This window comes from Muntiacus reevesi, chromosome 12 (genome assembly GCF_963930625.1).
Source record: "Muntiacus reevesi chromosome 12, mMunRee1.1, whole genome shotgun sequence".
Lineage (NCBI taxonomy): Eukaryota > Metazoa > Chordata > Mammalia > Artiodactyla > Cervidae > Muntiacus > Muntiacus reevesi.
This window is the reverse complement of record NC_089260.1, coordinates 26,997,352-27,010,361: the sequence shown is the minus strand read 5'-3', so window position 1 is coordinate 27,010,361 and position 13,010 is coordinate 26,997,352.

Below are 13,010 nucleotides of genomic sequence, written 5' to 3'. Positions count from 1 at the left end.
CCTTCTTAGAAGCAGTAATTCATCAAACAAATAATAATTTGGAAATTATTTGTTCTGTATTCTTTTATGTAATGGTCAGTCAGATGTGGTCATGAGAGGAGACAAATGAAAGGCTGTGGAAAAAAAGTATATTGCATTCACAAGTCTTAGAAACAGGAGGCATGGCACACTTAACAGGATAATATAGAAAAGTATCAGCATTAGTTAGGAGCAGAAAGGGCAGAGGTGAGGGGAGAACCACTGTCACGGTCTTTATTAACGTTTCTACCAAAAAAAGACAGGGCAGGGAAGGATAAACAGTTTAGGATTGGATACTTTGAATAATTTCAGTAGGCTTGAGATGATAGGGGTGATTTCTCATTGGTGGTGCCAGACCCTTGGTGATTGAGACAGAAGAATATTGCTGCTTGGGGTGGATGTACAGTCCAGATAGAGGAGATATGGCTCTGGATTGGTTAGTATGCATAGCGAAGTCATGATTCTACTACACTACACTATTCTTGCAATCTCTAAAGAACTGGCTAACCTCTGGAAGGGAAATCTCTCCCTAGCCAGGAAGATTTTTAAGATGTCAAATATCTTACTGTAGAAAAAATAAAAATACAATATTGTCCCCTTTCCTAGGGTTTATTAAATAATCAATGTTAATGTTCTAGTTACAAAAGGGAAATCTAACATTTTTATATTGTTTTTATCTTTTGCAAAAAATCTGTGTATTTGTCACAGTAGTGCTTATATTTTATGGGAAAAATTATGAGAATCCAACACTCTGAATTTTCAATAAGTAATCATTTTCCTTACCATTGCTACCACCTTAATCACATAAAGTGGTTGGTTTCTCTTTCAAAAGACATTTTTTTAAATATTATTAATGACTTCAACACCCAATTCTTATTTTCTATATAGTGATAAAGTGATCCTGAAATGGGGGGCTGGAAGGCGGGGGATGTGGACTCCTGGGAATGAAAGTTTTATTTATTTATTTATTTATTTTGAGTCCTGTTTCTTTCAGGCAAGACTCCAGCCTCTGTGACCTTTCCTGAGTTCCAAAGGGTGGATTCAAACAGTTGTTAATCAAGACAGAGGGCTTCCCTTGTGGCTCAGCTTGTCTGCATTGTGGGAGACCTGGGTTACATCTCTGGGTTGAGAAGATCCCCTGGAGAAGGAAAAGGCTACCCACTCCAGTATTCTGGCCTGGAGAATTCCATTGACTATACAGTCCATGGGGTCACAAACAGTCAGACAGACTAAGTGACTTTCACACAATCAAGAGAGAAGCAGCCAAGAAACCACATGAGGTGAGATCAAAGGACCAGAGAAGTTCATCAGTGATGAAACCCTGAACACATCCTAATCTTGCCAGCAACCCAACCTTTGAACCATTGTTGTAGGAGTGAAAGAGAAGTCGCTCAATCATGTCTGACTGGGAACCCATGGACTGTAGCCTACCAGGTTCCTCTATCCATGGGATTTTCCAGACAAGAGTACTGGGGTGGGTTGCCATTTCCTTCTCCAGGAGGTCTTCCCAAACCAGGGATTGAACCCAGGTCTCCCACACTGTAGGCAGACGCTTTACCATCTGAGCCACTGGGGAAGTGGCTTGACTCTTGTTTGTTGTAAAACTTCTCATTAAATCCTCCCAGGTCAAGACACATAGTTTTCAAGGGCCGGGACCCTCAGTGTTCCCCTTTGCAAGACAAATAAATAAAGCTATTCTTTCCTGCTTCACTCAAAACTCTTTGACATTCAATTTGGCACCCAGTACAGAGGTTGAGATTTCAGCATTGATCCCAAAGGACATCTCCATAAGAATCAGTTGTGCCATTAGCACAAGAATAAACCAAACAGTAGACCTAAATATGCTCTTTCTTTCTTTTTTTCCTCCAGTTGGAAAGATACTAGAGACTGCGTCCATACTTATAGGTCTAGCAAAATCTGTTTTCATCAGTATTATTGGTATTTATGGTCTTAGGATACACTTACCTTCTTTGGGTAAGAACATTTATCTGGGAAGAATTCAGATAACATTTTATTATGGGTTGTATCTATCATTATTTAGAAAATGAAAACTGAGAAAATTGAAATATTCATGTCAATTTAACATCAACATAAATAAAATCCATTACATGTTAAGAAAATTAGAATTCATATGAAAAACATTTTCTAAAAAAGTGCATTAATTGTAAAAAATCACATTTAATTTTTTGAAAATCTTTTTCATTTCTTGTTTAAAAAAATTCAGATGAACTCTCACATCAGTATCTGCTTTTAATATAATCTTATATTTTCCTTTGACTTTTATATAATCTTATATTTTCCTTTATATATTTCCTTGACATATGAAAACATGGTTCACATATATAACATAGTTTGAAAAAGGAGGGATTATTTTATTCTTAATTTAAAATGATTGCAAAAAAATAAAAAATAAAGTGATTGCAATTACTCTACTTTAATAATATATCAAAACTCAAAAAAATGGTAACTTCTTCAAGAACAGTTTCAAGTTGGAGCCTGAAGTCATATCCATAAACATTTCATACTCAGTTATATTAAAATCCACTGTTCTAGCTTGGATTTTCAATGGATATATTTTGCATGCTTGATTTTATAACATCATGAATTGGTCATTTGGAAAACAGTGAATTACTGGTATTAGACATCTTCCAAATATTGGCACTTTGTATGATGCAATATCAAAACAATTTGTATGATCACTCATCTTGAGAAAATTTTTAAATATTGAAAAGCTATTTAGCTCTTTGCTCTGAATGTGCTTTCCAAAACTTTTATCTTGTTTGCAAGTTTAAATTTTGTCACCTACACCAAATACCAGAGAATTTTCCCCTTGTAGTGACAAGTTATCTTCAAGCATTTCTGAGAAAATGCCTGCCAAATGCCAAATACCATAGTTAGTTGGTCAGTTTTTCTTATAAGTGAAAGTGGCATTTCATGAAATAACCTAGTTCAGCTGGCAAATCAAACAATCACACAAGTATTTTTTCATCAGCGCAATAATTTTACTTCAGTATATAGCAGAAGGGCTTTTTCTGTATTTCCAATGTGTCACAGAGAGTATCAAAAAATATACTAATTTAAAGCTCAAGATATGAGAAAGTTAATTATTTCAATTCTTCCTCAAAACATCCTGAGAGAAACTTGTTTCCTGTGAGTGGTGACAGGATATGATGATTACTGTTACACTAAGGTGGAAGTGTTTTGATTTGTGCTAAGTAGTTGCCAGTTTACAGTAGTTGCCAGTTGACAGTTTCTGTACTAGATGTGCAAAAATTAACACACTTAAAAAGGAAACGAATGCCTTAATATTATTACCTAAAAATTATTATAAAATAGTTTTGACTTTGCAGGTCCCTGAGAACGTCCTAAAGAACTACGTGGGTGAAGGAATTCACTTTTTTAAAAATTAATTAATTTATTTTAATTGGAGGCTAATTACAATATTGTAGTGGTTTTTGCCATTCATTGTAAAATAACTCATTTCTATTATTTTTTGCCTTTACAGACAGTGTATAATTCCCTCACACATCACTGTTCCAGGAGGGTGACAAAATAACAAAATCAATAAACAAAAATGTCATGGGTTAAATCCAGCACGTTATAACTATATATCTCCAAAATTTGTGTTTTTAACAAACCGATCTCAATATCTCCCCAGCCAGGAAACAATATCAGGCTTCATCTTAACAAAATTCCAAAGGAGAAACAACAAAAAATAAAAAAAAAAAAACAAAACAGAAACATAACCATGCTTTAGTGTCTTGGATCATGAGATAAAAGCCTCAACATTGGTTTCACATTTGAATATATGGAGTTCTAAAGAATTCTGTGGATATACATTTATCAAGAAACATTTCCATTCTAGTATATACAAAAAAGACTGACATGTGATTAGGCATGTTGTTTCATCATAGGCGTCTCATAAGAACAACAGAGTAGACGTTGCCACATTTCTTAGCTAAACTGAGCAGTTTGACTGTATCCATAGTCAAAGCTGAGATAACCGCTGTCTGTTGTTTGTCTCTTAGAGACCTGTTTACTATTTCACTTGTCATTTAATTTGTCAGGACCTACAAATGTTTGTCACTCAGAATTTGTGGACTACTTAGCAGGGTATTTACAACAAATTCTACTCAATTACAAATTAAGACATGTTTCCCCATTTTCTACAATGCTTTGAAAATTCTGGGTAGAAGTCTCTGGGTTTTATATCAGATCCAGAGTCCACTTAATGTACTCTACCCTATTCAATAATCTCTTAAGAAATGAATATTCTTTCCCCATGCCTTATTTGTGAACATTTCTTTCAATCTACTTCATATTAAAATGTAGTCCAATAGTGTTTAGTTCAATATTTAACCCATCATTTAGGTACCAAGTATTGAGTTTAAACCATACATATACTAGACTTCACATGTTTCTCAAAATTTCTTATATCCATCATGTTAAATAAATTTATGTTAGAATGAAGGGTGATGAGAAATAAAATACAATAAATACCAGGAAGGTATCTGTCTGCATTGATAGATTAACTCTTTACCACTGAGCCACAGGGAAGTCCTTATTTATAAGCTAGGAAATTAAATTTTAAACATAATGATTAGGTTGATTTACACAATACCAATTAGTTAAAAATACTTACTCTGACTACTGAGAAGACTGGAGGTAAGAGGTAGGAATTGGGAACTTTATAGCTTTCAACCATAGGCCTTTCTAGAATAAGATGAGGGTTTACCATGTATATTTATTTATTTAACAAATGTGGTTGTGGTTTCTGATCTAGTTTATAATAAGCTTGAAAGCCACTGTTCTATCCTAATAAGTGAAAGCCTGAACAAAAAGAAAACTCAACTCGTCTTAGATCCCTAAGAGAAGTGAGGTCGCAAAGCAAATAAATCACTATGTCCCAAATTCTGTGGGGCTGCAAAGAGCTGGAAACGACGGAGCAACTGAGCACATCCCCCAAACTGGAGAAACAACAGGTGAACACAGATAATCACAACTGACCATGAACTCAAACCTGTGTTGAAATCAATATCAGGCAGGCAAATCCAAAGAGTCATGGAGTTGCCTGGGAACTCAGTGCGGACAAAGCTGAGAGTTAAGAACTCCAGGGGAATCCGACACATGAAAATCCCTATGGTTTTGTGACTTCTACCTCCAGGAGGTCTACCAGATCCTTATAGCAAAAATGTGAGGGAAATTCCCTCATGCTTCCAGAAGGAGAAGAGAAAAGGAATTCTTTATAAAATACTCTGCTGTCCTTAGTCGCTCAGTTGTGTCCAACTGTTTGTGACTCTATGGACTGTAGGCTGCCAGGCTCCTCTGTCCATGGGATTTTCCAAGCAAGAATACTGGAGTGGGTTGCCATGCCCTCCTCTAGGGGATCTTCTCAACTCATGGATTGAACCCAGGTCTCCTGCATTGCAGGCAGATTCTTTATCTACTGAGCCTCCAGGAAAGTCCTAAAATACTCCAGGGCAGTGGTTAAGACTCCACACTCCCAATGCCTGGACCTGGGTTCCATCTTTGGTCAAGGAATTAGATCCCACTTGCTGCAACTAAAGATCCCACATATTACAATTAATCAAAGATCCCATGTTCCACAGCTAAGACCTGGTACAGCCAAATAAATAAATATTTTTAAAAAAGAAAACTACTCAGAGCATCTGTTCTTCTTATCACGGTCTGCTCACAGGAGTAACTATTTAAGCGCAACTTATACTGCTAGAGTTCTAGCAGAACCCTAGTAAGAAGGGGAATACCCAACTTCAGTTGTTTCTATCCTTCCATGAGGGGCAAGAGAAATACCAAACCCCAGCCCATTCTAGTCATCTTTACCCACTTAAGAAAAGGGATATTGAGAAGTACTAGTGAAGTTCACAGAGGCACACACTCAAAAGACTAAAATTTAATGAATCACAGGACTATAAAATGCTTCCTCTTTCCCAATGCTTTATCATTGAGGTTGAAATTGTTAGGCAGTTAGTGTAGGAACTCTGAGACCTCAACCTGTTTCAATAAACATCCTGCTCCATTAACCTAAAACTATACCCTTTGTCCCAAATTCTTGACTCTCAGAGGAATGTGTACTGAGTGTACCGGCACTCAGATTGAGGAAAGGGTAGTAATTAACTTCTGCTCTATATGCCTGAGGGGAAAAAGAAAACTGGTGATCATCAATATTTAGCTCATATATCTGGTCCGTTGTAAAATGGCCAGGGGTCATGAGAAAAGGTCAAGGGATGGCAACTTAATGACTAAGAAAACTAAGAATCTGAGGATCAAAAGAAGTCATAAAGATGTCAAGTAAAGTATTGTGACCTGTAAGCTGATGGGTTAGAAATGACCTATGCTAAAAGTAAGAACCAATCAAAAGTGTACAAATCAATACTAGTAAGAAAATAAACTGCTGTAACTCCTGTCTTTTGAGGTACTTCATCCCTTCTCAGGGTCCATGCTGAGAGCTTGTACTTCCTTTCTCTCTGAAATAAATCCTGTTTGCTTGCTACCATGTTTGTGTGTTTGCGAAGTTCATTCTTCAGTTGCCCAAATAAGAACTTGGATTCTCATTCCACAATCATATTATAAAAAACCTATCTCTACAGTTTCTTTTACCTAGTACATGATGTCTGTCTATTAAGAAAAAAAATTAAAAGACATAATAAATGACAAAACCACATTTTGAGGATAAAGAGTAAGCATAAACAAGGTTCAGATATGTATGGCAGGGAAGCTAGAACAATCAAACCAGAAATTTAAAAGGACTACAGTTAATGAAACAGAGTAGGACCCTGCAGGACTGTTCCAGGTATAAAAGCTTCTTCATGTCCCTTGTTTCTTGTTTGGAGGAAAGGGACTTCAACCTCCTAGATCTTCTCTGAGTTCCAAAGAGAAGACTCAAACAGTAGCTAATTAGGGAAGTGAGAGCACACAGAAACAAAGAAAAAGCAGTCAAGGGACAATAATGCAGCAAAAAAGCAGAGCCCTAGTTCCTCTTCAAGGGACATACACAACAATTCAATACATATTTTTTGAGTTCTTCTACAGGAACTAAGGCCACCGCCCAGGTGGAGGACAGTAACTTCAGACTTAGAAGAAGCATGGGGACTCTAGACTGGTTAGAACCAGAAGGCTGATGACTGAGATGCTTGAAACACCATCTTTTTACCTCAGCACCAATAGATCCAACAAGTTCATCCTGAAGGAGATAAGTCCTGGGTGTTCATTGGAAGGACTGATGCTGAAGCTGAAACTCCAATACTTTGGCCACCTCATGCGAAGTGTTGACTCACTGGAAAAGACCCTGATGCTGGGAGGGATTGGGGGCAGGAGGAGAAGGGGACGACAGAGGATGAGATGGCTGGATGGCATCACTGACTCGATGGGCATGAGTTTGAGTAAACTCCAGGAGTTTGTGATGGAGAGGGAGGCCTGGCGTGCTGCGATTCATGGGGTTGCAGAGTCGGACACGACTGAGTGACTGAACTGAACTGAACCAACAAATCTGAAGAAAGTTGCACACACTGCAGCCCCTTCCTCTCCCCCAGTATTGCCTTTAAACACTCTTTTCTGAATCCTATCACTGAGTTTGGGGTCTTTAGAGTAGGAATCTCCCATAATTCTTTCTTGGCCCTTGCAGTAAAACTTCCTCTACTGTAAGCTCTGACATTTTAGTTTATTTGGCCTGTACATCGAGCATACAAACTTAAGTTCCATAACATTAGTATACTAAGGGATCCAATGCAAGTAAACTCTGTACAAGAGCAGATAGGAATAATAGGAAAGAACCAGAAAGAAATGCTAGAGATCAGGACACTAATAGAAATGCAGATTGCCTTTGATGGACTTATTAGTAGACTGGACATGCCTAAGGGAAAAATCTCTGAGATTGAGGATATTTCAGTAGGTACCCCTAACACTGAAAAGCAAAGAGAACAAAGACCGAAAGAAAAACAAGCAAACACAACAGAATATCCAAGAAATGTGGGCCAACTACATAAGGTGAAACATATGCTTAATGGCAGAAAAAGATAAAAGAAAAGAAGAAATATTTGAAACAATAGTGACTAAGAATTTCCCTATATTTTTCACATTTTTGAGGTCTGATTGACATATAACATCATATAAGTTTAAGAGGTTAACATATTGATTCAATACATTTATACTGCAATGTGGTCACTATTGTAGAGTTAGCAAACACTTCTATTATATCACACAATTGTCATTTTTTCTAGTGGTGAGAGAATTTCTCCATATTAATGTTAGACAACAACCTACAGACTCAAGAACTCAGAGAGCATCTAGCAACATAAAAGTCAAAAACTCTATGCCTAGACATATTATTTTCAAACCACATAAAAATTAAAGAGAACCCTGGAAGAAGTCCGAAGTAAATATACATTGTCTATAGAGGAAAAAAAACATAAGAATTATATCTGATATATCCTCAGAAACCACACAAACAAGAAGATTTGAGTGACATATCTAAAGTGTTGAGAAAAAAACCCAACCTGCAAAATTATCCTTCAAAAGTAAAAGAGAAATAAAAACTTTTAGACCAACCAAAATTAGAGGAATTTGTTGCCTGTAGATCCACCTTGCAAGAAGTCTTAAACATTTTTTTAATGAGAAGGAAAACGACATAAGGGGAGACTGGATCTACATAAAGAATGGAAGATCATCAAGGAAGAAATTAGTCAAGGTAAAAAAAAAATTATTTTTCTTTTATTTTTAATTGAACTAAAGATAATACTTTATTCCAAAGAATAACAGCAACTATGCATTCAATTTATGTATAAGTGAAGTGAATGACAGAGACCCAAAGGACAGAAGAATTAGGACTATTTTGCTGTCACAATTACTTGCACTACCTGAGAAACAGAGACATTACTTTACAAACAAAGGTCTGTCTAGTCAAAGTTATGGTTTTCCCAGTAGTCATGTATGGATGTGATAGCTGGACTATGAAGAAAGCTGAGCACCAAAGAATTGATGCTTTTGAACTGTGGTGTTGAAGAAGACTCTTGAAAGTCCCTTGGACAGCAAGGAGATCCAATCAGTCCATCCTAAAGGAAATAAGTCCTGAATATTCATTGGAAGAACTGATGCTGACGCCAAATCTCCAATACTTTGGCCAACTGATGAGAAGAACTGACTCATTTGAAAAGACCCAGATGCTGGGAAAGATTGAAGGCAGGAGAAGGGGACAACAGAAGATGAGATGGTTGGATGGCATCACCAATGCGATGGACGTGAGTTTGAGTAGGCTCCGGGAGTTGGTGATGGACAGGGAAGCCTGGCATGCTGCAATCCATGGGGTCAAAAAGAGTCAGACATGCCTGAGTGTCTGAAGTGTATCTGAGGAGGTATTTATGTTATTTAAAATTGGACTCAGATTGTGTTATTTGAAAGTGCACTTGGACTGGTTGCAAATATATACTGCAAACTCTACAGCAATCATTAGAAAAAGTAAAAACAGAAGTGCAACTGATATGCTAAGAAAGAAGAGAAATGGAATCATATAAAATGCTCAACTAAACTACTGTAGAGTAAAAAATGTGGACATCAAAGCTAGGAACAAAGAAAAAGGGCAACACATAAAGTACAACAAAATATATTGCAGATATTAAACTGATACAGTTCTAAATGTACTAATTTTAAAAGTACAGTTTCAGAGTGGATAAAAATTCTCAGCTATATATTATTTATAAGAAACCAATATGTATATTTCAAACGGCAGATATAAATTAAAAATATAATAAGTGGAAAGATATGCTAACACTAATCAAAGGGAAGTATTAATAGGAGCAGTTATCCAACAGAGCAGACTTCAGAGCAAGGAAAGTTGTAAGGGATAAAGAAAGGTATTATGCAATGATAAAGACATCTCATCAAAGAAAATATGCAGGTGGTAAATAAGCATATGAAAACATGCCCCCCATTATATGCCATCTGGGAAATGCAAATTAAAACAACAGTAGGGTATCACTACACCTTGGCATGGCTGAAATTCCTAACACTGGCATCATATGACAGAAAGGGTGTGGAGCATCAGGTGCTCTCACTAATTGTTGATGGCAATGCAAATTGGTACAGCTGCTTTGGAAAACAGTGTGGCAGTCTTTTTCTTTTTTATATAAAACTAATCATACTCTGAGCATATTAGCAATCACATTCCTTGGTATTTATGCAAAGAAGTTAAAAGTCTATGTCCACAGAAAAACATGCATATGGATGTTTATAATAGCTTTATTTATAAATGTCAAAACTTGGGAGCAACTGATATGTCCTTCAGTAGGTGAAAAAACAAGTAGACTGTGGTACATCCAGACAATAGAATAATCTTCAGTGCTAAAATGAAATAAGCTATTTTGTCATGAAAATATATTGAGGAAACTTAAATGTGTATTACTAAGTGAAAAATGTCAAGCTGAAAAGGGTACATAGTATCAATTTCCAACTATATGATCTTCCCCAAATGGAACTGGGGTGTGGAGATGAACAGGCAGATCACAGAAAATTCTTAGGGCAGTGAGACTTCCCCGTGATAGTATAATGTTGGATGCATGTCACTAAGTGCTCAAATTCATAGAACATACAACACAAAAACCCCAGTGTGCACTGTGGATTCTGGGTGCACTATGGATGCTGATGTGTCCATGTAGGGCCTAAACTCCAACAAACTTACCACTCTGGGGGGTATTCTGATATAGGGAGGGCATGCGTGGGATAAAGATGAACCTATGAACCCTGTACTCAATTATTATGTGAACTTAAAACTGCTCTAAAAGTAAAGTCTAACAAAAAATGAAATTGAAAAAAAAATGTGTGGATTGCATAAACCTATTATAGATTTGCCAAAGTTTAAGAAGTCTTTCCCTTTTTTCTTGAAAATTTTATTTTCAAATGGTGAAGTCTATACAATGAAAGCTGATTTTTAATTGCACTGTAAGTAGGCTTCATTACTAATTCGTGTTCTATTTTATATTCACTTCAATGTGTATATCTTTAAATTGTTATATATTTTCCACTCAGGTACAGTGATATTTATTTCAGTATAAAACAGTATAGTGATATGTTTCTAGCTTCTCAGTTTTACTCTTTGCATTAAATTGTTTTAAATATAACTTTTATAGATGCTATAAATTACACATTATTTTGTTACTATATTTGCTTAAATCTGCCATCTTTTAAGGAAAACTAAGATTTACTTTATGCTTATTGACACAACTTCCACTTCTGGTACGTCTCATTCTCTCATACTGAATCTATCTAGTATTATTTTCCTTCTATCAGAACTTCCTTTAGCATTTCTTGTTGTACTCATCTATTGGTGATGAATTCTCTGTTTATTTCATTATAATTTCTCATAGATCTCTTTATTAGGTGTATAGTTTTTAATTGACAATTTTGTCTCATGGCAACCTGTTAGTATCTTCAATATTTTGCTTCACATTTTCTTTTTCTTTTCTTTTTTTACTTTTGGTTTGCATTATTTCTGATGAGATATTTATTGTCAAATTTGGTCTGCTATGCCTAATTTGCCTTTTTCTCTCCAGCTACTTTTAGTACTGTCTCTTTTTCACTTTCTATTGCAATTTCAGCAATTGCAATAGTATTTTCATTCAACAAAAAGAGAATTGAAAGAATCTAGATTTGGAAAGGCACTAGACTCCATGAATTCGTATTCATTTGGCAAATTAGGATCCCAAGCCTCAAAGGCACACAAGGTCTTGGAGAAAATGGTAGTACTTCAATATCCACAAAATGTTAACACATTTTATTTCCAGTCTAAAACTAATTTTCCTTAATTTATATTCAAAATGATAGTAATATGTAAGATGCAAATCTATTGAACACAATTCTCAATTGAACACTTAGCTAAATCTTTTTTTTTTTTTAATTTTTATTTTTCAGTGGGTTTTGTCATACATTGATATGAATCAGCCATAGAGTTACACGTATTCCCCATCCCGGTCCCCCATCCCACCTCCCTCTCCACCCGATTCCTCTGGGTCTTCCCAGCCCACCAAGCCCGAGCACTTGACTCATGCATCCCACCTGGGCTGGTGGTCTGTTTCACCATAGATAATATACATGCTGTTCTTTCAAAACCTCCCACCTCACCTTCTCCCACAGAGTTCAAAAGTCTGTTCTGGACTTCTGTGTCTCTTTTTCTGTTTTGCACATAGGGTTATCATTACCATCTTTCTAAATTCCATATATAAGTGTTAGTATGCTGTAATGTTCTTTATCTTTCTGGCTTACTTCACTCTGTATAATGGGCTCCAGTTTCATCCATCTCATTAGAACTGATTCAAATGAATTCTTTTTAACGACTGAGTAATATTCCATGGTGTATATGTACCACAGCTTCCTTATCCATTCATCTGCTGATGGGCATCTAGGTTGCTTCTATGTCCTGGCTATTATTATAAACAGTGCTTCGATGAACATTGGGGTGCACGTGTCATACAAGCAGCAGTGACCCATTTTTCTGTCACTTGTTCGTTTTAAATCTCTGATTTTTATCCTACACTTGAAAACAACAGCACATATGACATTCACTGCTTTAAAAGGGGGGTAAGAGTTGTGGAGGCCAAGTAGCAAAGGATAGCTAGACTCTTAGGGGTAAAGGGGAAATTCTTGTTGGCTAAATAATGTGCCCCAACACATGCATTGAGGAGGAATGCATTCAAGGGCCTTAACAATCTCATCCAGATTTTGTAAATCCATGGCAATAGAAATCTTAGAACAAACAACATATTTTTTTTGCTTTTATAAAACACATTTTGTTCTGTAAAACACTATCAGGTTTATTTTTGCTTTGGGTGCATTTAGGAGGCAGTGCATTAATTGAAAATGGACAAGTTTGGGGTTAGTCATGAATAGTTACTACATACTTGTCACCATTGATACTTTTAACTTAAATACAGGGGAAAAAAATCCTAAATGTGTTCAAATAATAGAGATATTTTTTACTTCACATA